Genomic DNA, 8415 nt, shown 5'->3' on the forward strand with positions numbered 1-8415 from the left:
TGCCCTGACTTCCCTCAGTGACAGAGCGTGACCTGGTAATCATAAACTAAAATAAACCCTTTCTTCCTAACTTATTTACGGCCATGGTGTTTCATCGCATAATAGAAACAAAGACACCAACTAATGTACCTTCCCTTTCAGTGTGCACAGAGACCATCTGAAAACAGTTTTACACAAATACAAGAAAGCCACATTTTGCTTTGAGGTTCCAGAAACAGCTTAGGTTATTGTTGCTCATATTCCACTGACTGGAATTCAGCAGTAGCTGCAAGGGAGTCTGGAAAATATGTTTTTTCCTAGTTGCTCAGGTAGAAGCTGGTACAGTGGTATTTGGTGAGCTCAGAGCTCCATCTGTGATGAGGTCAGAGGTGGATGTGGGAAGGAGGGCTGAGAGGATCTGATAGACTTCCAGAGCCGGGGCTGGTGGTGACTGCATGTGACTGGTGGCCATGGGGAGGCAGACAGATGTTCAGTATCATTGGACACCTGCTGCTATGCTTAACTGGGAAGCTCCACTCTGCAGAACTCTTATAGTAATTCCTCACAATGGGGCCATTGTCCTCTTGTTTTGTAGGATGAGGTCAAATTCCCCAAATGGCTTCTCTCTACTTCTGTGAGGTCAATAGGCAGAGATATTCTCCCAGAAAGGTTGCCAAATGTAACAGTCATAAACCCTGGAGTGTAGCACCTAAGTGGCATTTAGAGATGTTCTTGTCTTCTCTCTGCCTTTGTCAGGGGAAGGAGTGCCCCAAAGGTGACTGTGAGCTCGCGCCTGCTGCAGAGGTGGCCAGTGTCTAAACAGAACCCGAGTCTGGTTGTCTCATGTGTCTCCCATGCAAAGGAGTAAGTTTCAAATTTCTCCCTTTTCAGAAAGGCCAAGGGCACAAACAGCTGGAAAAACTCCTGAGGGTAAAGCATCTTCTCTGAGACCTGAAGGAAGGGAAAGAGGGTGTTTGGCCCTGCGGCCATAATGGGACCTCCTCATCTTGCCTACTTACCCTCTCATTCTCTCTCTCCCTGAACCCCAGACTTCTCTTTGGAGGGAGGGGGGATGCCAGCCTCATGTGGCTGTGAAAAGGGCATGTTCAAGCTCAGAGTGGATCCTGGGAAATCCTCAAGGATGGACCCAGGAGAAGGACAGGGGATGCTGAGCCCCGCAGCAACCCAGCCCCTCACACCCTACATACTAAGACGGACCAGCTTAGCCTTAGTGTCTCACATGTCACCTTCAAGCTTGCAAACCACCCTCTGCCCCACTGCTGCTGTTGTCATTGCCCACGTCTTTCTACCTTGCCTGGTGCCGCTGGAGCCAGGCACGTGGTCTCCAGGCTTCTACTCTGTTACCTAGTCAAATCCTTCATGAAACAGGATGAACACAATAAGTGTGACCCTTCATCAAGAGGACTTCTCTCCCACACCCCCCGCTCCATGGCGCAGCCATAAGGCCTGGGTATAACTAAACACCCTCAGACCCATAGCCAGAGACCCCAGGAGCCACAGGAAAGCCTCGCTTCCCAGAGTCATCTGACCAGCCCATTCTCCTGGTGGCATTGGCGAGTGTGGTGGTGCACACCCACAATCCCAGCACTCTGGAAGCTGAGGAAGGAGGATCTTAAACTCAAAGCTAGCCTGGGCTACACATCGAGATCCTGTCTCGAAAAGGGCAGAGGCTTCTGACGTTTGTCCTGAGTCAAACTGAGTGGGTGTGGGAGAGAGAAAGCTGTCCTTGGAGAGAGAACCAGGTTTCAGAATTCTGGCAATAGTTCATGAGCCCTCTGTGACCCTGCTCAGGGAGCTGTAGGCTGGACCCCACTGCCCTGTTGTTATCCATGGGCACTCAGAGGCAGCTCAATAAAGAGACTTTTAAAGCCTTTTAATGCTTCACAGGGAATCTATCCTTTGCCAAAGTACCAATTAAAGAGCCAGGCAGTTCAACATGACTTTATCACCCACATTTGGTCTGGAGGGGAGACTTGGGCAAGTCCACTATACCACCACCCCCACCCCTCCCCCCATGTGCTTCCTCCAGCAGGGGCTCTATGCCTCCTTCTGGTCTCCAGAGAGAGCAGAGTACACTCTCCCCTGGGAGTGTCCCTGCCACAGAGAGAAAGGTATCATGGAACTAGGAACTCGGAGAAACTCTCTGAATGGAAGTTTTCAGCCAAACACTGGAGGGTTGGGGATGTCAGACACCTGGGTCAGAGCCCCTGCAAGCAGAGGCAGGAACAATCTAGAATGACAACCAGGCTATTCTATGCCCTGGACGCTGTGCTAAGTTCTTTATATATGACCTGTGATCTGTCAGACCACCCCTGGCTCTGTTGTCACCATTCTGCAGGTGGGAAAACTGAGGCCCAGGTCAGTTCGACCAGCGATTCTTCTGGCTACTGCTGGAGGTAGGCAGGTGGATTCAGGGTTTCTGCTGTCAACTCCAAGGCTGAAAAGTGGCGAGAGGAGTAAGGAGGATCTTAGAATAGCACATTTGTGAGGCAAACTGTCTGCGTTCAAAGCCCACTGATCTCCATTCCTACCTTCTGACTTCCCCTGAGAACATCTCTCTCTGTCCACTCAGGGATCCAGAGCTAGGCCTCCCACCTAGACTGCCCTGGCCAGGACCTGTCTCTTATTGGCTGTCTCCATTCTTGTTTTCATAGATGCCATTAATACGAAATCCCTTCCAAAGGACTCTCTATTGGATGATCTCTCCAGTTTCGTTAATGATCTGAGAATTCCTCACAGACCATCAGATAGGCTGCTGCCCACACCATGTTCGAGCATAGATGGTCCAGCAAGATGTCTCTCATGGTCCCACCTCATTCAAGAATCTTCTGAAGAGATTCTGTCTGTGACTAGGGTCCACAAGAGCACAGTGGTCACTCAGATATGTGTCTTCCCACTCAGCCAACCGTCCCCCTGCCTATCCATCATTCTACATATCCATTTATCCACCTATCCAATTATTTATTTATTCACCTATCCATCCACCCATCTATCTTTCCACATATTATTTCATCCATCCACCTGTCTATCCATCAACCTATTCATCCATCCATCCATCCATCCATGCATCCATCCACCCACTCACCCAAAACACCCATCCATCTTCCATATATCCATCCATCTACTCACCCATTCATCTGTCTTTCTACATAACCACCCATCCATCTACCCATCCTTTTATAACATCCATCTGTTCACCATCTATCCATCCATCTGCCCACTCACACATACATGCATCTTCCCATCCTCCCCCTCATCCCTCTAACCCCACACATGCATCTATGCCCCTGTCTAGTACCTCTGTTTGAGCATGGCTCCTTCCCCTGTTCTCTTAGCACTGTAGATGGAACTTTCTAAACACTGGAGAGTTAACTCACTTCATTCATTGGCCCTGAAACTTCATCAGTGCCCTGCAGTGACCCTAGAGAAAGTGACAGGACAGGTCTTGCCCAGGTCTGTACTTCTATTCCCCAGTCCTTCTTTCAGCGGAGACGTGGATAGAAGGCTGGGACGATGGCTCAGCTGGTCGAGTGCTCATTATGCAACCATGAGGAGCTGCGTTTAGATTCCTGGCCAAAAAGCTGGGTATGGATACTGCCTGCCATCCCGGCAGAGTAGCTCAAGGGCTGTCCATGGTGCTTCCTACTCTCCGTGGTCACAGAGGAGCAGCCTTATGCAGACACTGCCAGCCAGTGCCCTGGGCTCCTTCCAGGATTGAGTGCCTTGCTGTGACCTTCTAAGGTCTGTCCACCCTGCTGGAGCGTGTCAGGTCTGTCCATTGTGGAAGCTCACCGAGAGTCTTCGCGCTGGCTGCTCGCCCTTTTCTCCCATTCTGTGTACCAGGCCTCTGGGAAGGAGAGGCCAACCCAGCAAAACATTACTTCCTAAAGACTTCGAACAAAGCCCGTGAAATCCCTGCTCCCCCAACCTCTCCGAATAGGCGTGAGATGGAGGCCAGATCCCCTTTCCCGAACCCAGCATGGGTGCCAGCAGAGCCACCCCCTCCCTTGGCTCCCGTGCTCCGGTTCCTGCCAGGAAAGGACTTGCTAGCTGTCTCCGCAGCCCACCGTCTCAGTGGCTTCTCTTTGCTCTTGGTAATATTGGATTAGCCCACTTTCTTGCAAGCTGATTTTCTATTTGCATAATCCTCCCCTCTTGGAGTTGCGAGGCCCTCGGTGATAAGCCGATGGGCCAGGGCAGTCAAGCAAATTATACTGTTGATTCTGAGCAGCTGTTGAAAGTGCAAGGAGGCTTTTTTTTTTTTTTAAAAAAAAAAAAAGAAAGTCATACGTATTATTTTTAATCTTCACCCTCCTTGTGACCAGTAGTGATATTGTCATGCAGGATGCCTTTGCCTGTGCCTCCTGGAATGTAACCCCTTCACCAACCACAGCAGGAGAGAGATGAAAGTCAGAGCTAAGAAAGGACTTACCCCATGAGGAAACAGAAAGAGAGAAAGAAAGAAAGAAAGAAAGAAAGAAAGAAAGAAAGAAAGAAAGAAAGAAAGGAAGGAAGGAAGGAAGGAAGGAAGGAAGGAAGACGCCTTGGAATGACAATGCTTTTCATTTTACCCATAGATAAAACACACTCCTGTCTCACTGCCCTGGAACACGGCTGGGTTACTAGAACATCCAAAAGGGTGATGGTGCAGACAGGGAGCCAAGAGGGGGTTCCTAGATCTAATGCCAACCCCTGGTTGGAGTCACCAGCCGACTCTGACTCCACTGAAGTCTTGACAGCTCAGTTTCTATCAGCAAACACTGAATATTGACCCACTCTGTGGTACAGGCCTTTTCTCTGAGGGCCTACTATGTGCCAATCCCACAGGACACCACCTAGAGCTACTTAACTGTGGATCACAGGTAACAACAGGAGAGCATCCAAAAGGGTGTGTTCTTTGGGGGCCCCTCACCCTCTCCAGACTCCCCTCTTGTACAACATCCCTACACCCCCATTGCTTCCCTTCTGCTCACTTGATTTTTGTTTTGTTTGTTTGTTTGTTTTATTCTATAGCCCAGGCTAGCCTTGATCTCAATGTGTTTCTCCTGCCTCAGGGCTGATGTTACAAGTATAAGCTACCAGGTTCCGTTTGTCTTGTCTCACAGAGGAATGTAGTCACAGAGGCAGGAGGATGGGCCCAGTGAGCTTGACAGGTGAGGTGGCCTCTAGCTTTGGAGCTTCCGGTGACCTTGACCTTGGTCACTGGTACTTTGGGCCTAGCCCAGGGAGGATGATAGGAGAAACTGGATTGGGAAAGGAGAAGCCTATGAGAGCCTGTTTCACCCTTCGAGGAGAGCAGCCTTTCGTGAGAGATGTGTGAAGTATAGGTTAGCGCACACTGGGCTGTGTCCTGGAGCCTGCGTTTGTGCCTGCACGGGCCTGGACCCCATTCCATGAGAGGGAACAAGCTTCCCCGCATGTCCGTGAGTGGGATGTGTGCAGATAAAAGCTACAGTAGGCACCACACCGATAGCTCACCGTGGTCTCTCCACCACATGCTTGTTCCCAGCCACAGGTCCTGCAGCAGCAATCTACTGGAGCTAGGGCCCTGCAGCTCTTCTGACTTCCTAGCAGGCAGAGCACACAAGGAGCCAGGCCCGGCTCCGCCGTCCTCCCTCCCCTCTACCTCTGCTGGGTCCCTTTGACAGCAGGTAAAACACTAATAAATATTGAAAGAAAAGAAAGGGAAATGGCTGTGGCTGCTGAGCCTCTGGGTGAATAAATAAAAGAGCAAAAAAAAAAAAAGGGAAAAGATCACCCCAGGTTGGGTGCCTGCCAGATTGCCTGGAGGCCCGGGGATGTGACATTCATGTACTGCAAAGAGCCTGTGCTTGGGGCAGCCGGCCCAGGTGGCTTGACACCTTAAGTGTGGAGTGGGGTCACTTTGAGCGCCTTTCTCTTCAGCTGTAAAGTGAGCACATCCACACCCATCTCACGGTGTTAGGATTAGAGAAAAGAGCTGCCAGATTCAAAGAGACAGCAAGCACACAGTGTGTCAAATACAAGCTGGCATTTGACCCTGCCCCAGGACTGTGGCACAGAAGTGGTGGTGTCCAAAATTGTGATCCTCTGTGACGACAGTGAAGAACAGAGAGGCCAGGACATGATGCTCACTCATCCCTCGGTGACAGTTTGAATGTGAGTGTCCTTTGCCCTCCTCAGAACCTCGTGCATTCTGGCTGACCTTGTTACCCCTCACTGAGGACCTCTCTCTTGACAGGACTGTGCGGGACTGGCACTGTGTGTGCATGTGTGTGTGCATACGTGTGTGTGTGTGTGCATGAATTTGTATACATGTATGCTGGCATGTGTGCCCATTCCTGGCAGAGGGAGGGAGCCAATGGGTGAAGAGGGATTGGAGGGGAGGTAGAGAAACGAAATGAAGAGACAGGGACCTTGTAATGCCATAAATGGAAAAGGATAGTGGAAGGGTACCTATAGGAGGCGCTCTGCAGACAGGCCTGGCATCCCCCAGCGCCAAGGAGGGTGACACATGAATACTGTGCAAACTCTGTGTGTGAACACCAGCTGTCACTGGCTAGACCTGTGTGATTGCCCCTCCATCCCTGAGTCTAGGTTTCCTTTCTTCTCTGGTGCTGTAAGAACACTCCCCACCCACCAACACCGATAGCTGGGTGTTTCAGAGAAGCCCCTAGAAGGTGTCTGGTCCATCGGGCATTCTTTCATAGCCATGATAACCTTTGCCTCCTGGGGCAAAGTGGATGGACACAAAGACCCTCAGGAATAAATCTTCAGTGGCATCTTAAAAGGACTTCCTATTGGCATCACGGGAAAGGGCAGGTGGCCAGTCCAGAGACCCAAGACCAGACAGCATCCAAGAGATCCGGGAACGCTGGCAAGATAGCCAACCTCCTCAAAACTATGGCCTGGTCACCATGGAAACCCATCCTGGCCTTGGCCAGTGGTCATATATTCCTGTATGAGGGAGGTATCGGGGCTGAGGACTCCATGGGGTCCTTTACAGTAGTGATGGGAGCAGCCTGGCTTTTGTTAGAGCCACAGCCTCAGTCATAGATGCTGATCCAGCAGCTAGAGCACAGAGAGGGGCCCCTACACCATCTCACCTCAACCCATCCATACTCCACCCCTGCACCTATTCCACACCACGCCCATAGGGACCACAAGTGCTTCGGGGGACCTTGGACGGTTACATGAGGTGACACATGAGGCAGCATGATGGCTGGCTGGGAAGGCACACCTCTTAGATGTCAGGAGGTGGAACAGGAAGAGGAGGAGGAGAAATGAGGAGGGTGAGGAGGAGGGAGGCAAAGGAGGAGGGAAATGAGAGAAAGGAGGGAGGAGGAGGAAGGAGAGAAGAAGAATGAGGAGGGAGGAGAAGGAGGAAGGAAGGAGAGGGAGAGGAGGAAGGGAGAGATGAAAAGGGGAGAAATGAGGAGGGAGGGGAGGAAGAGGAAGAGAGGAGGAGAGTGGGGGGAGAAGAAGAACTGTCAGCAGCAGCATTCCAGAGACCCTCCCCTGAGTCTCAGAAGGTACTGCAAGAAGGGCTTGGGTGTGTCCATCTGAAGGAGGGCATCTCATGAGGCCACTGGCCTCTGAGACAGAGACCCTAGCATCAGTAATTTATTCTGGATGTGATCCAGAGAGAGCTGTGGGGATAGACCAGATGAAGGAGGGGGTGGAAGAGGTTGGGGGGAGTGAAGATGGCTAGTTATGTAAGGGTGGCTGCTGAGCCCCCAGGGCAGCATCCAGAGCTATCTTAGTGCAGCTGCTCCAACTTCACTACACTTAAAAATCACCCCCAGGAGGCCTGTTAAACATTCCAGGTCCTGGAGAGATGGCTCAGGGGTTAAGAACACTGGCTGCTCCTCCAGAGGACCCAGATTTGATTCTCAGCACCCACTGGGCAGCTCACACCCATCTGTAACTCCAGTACCAAAGGATCTGGTACTCTCACACAGACATATGTGCAGGCAAAACATCAATGCACATAAAATAATGAAATGTTTTTAAAAAGAATAAGAAGAGCATTCCAGAACTTCCCTCTAGAGAGCCTGACTCAGCGGACCTAAGAACCCAGGACATTCTAGACAAGAACACTGCCAGGTGGTGAGGGCACAGGAGCCATACTGACCTCATCCCTGGGAGGACCTATCAGTTAGTGTCTGTCCCCACTCCAGTGTAAGCTGAGGAGAATGGCTGGGAGGTTTGCCTCTGGTGGGGGGCTTGTGCTGACCTGTGTAGGGGTGACAGCCCCTCCTGTGTCTGGGCCAGAGGATCCCAGCTTAAATCCTATCACTGGTTTGTTCCTGTATGATTTGGGTCAAGTCTGTAACCTCTCTGAGCCTCAGTTTCCTTATCCCTAAAGCCGAAATGATTCTGATGGAAATTCATTCTAAGGATGGAAGATTTCAGAAGAGAATCCTGGTGGATATG

This window comes from Alexandromys fortis, unplaced genomic scaffold, assembly GCF_014885135.2.
Source record: "Alexandromys fortis isolate MF-2015 unplaced genomic scaffold, M_Fortis_MF-2015_v1.1 scaffold_26, whole genome shotgun sequence".
Taxonomy (NCBI): domain Eukaryota; kingdom Metazoa; phylum Chordata; class Mammalia; order Rodentia; family Cricetidae; genus Alexandromys; species Alexandromys fortis.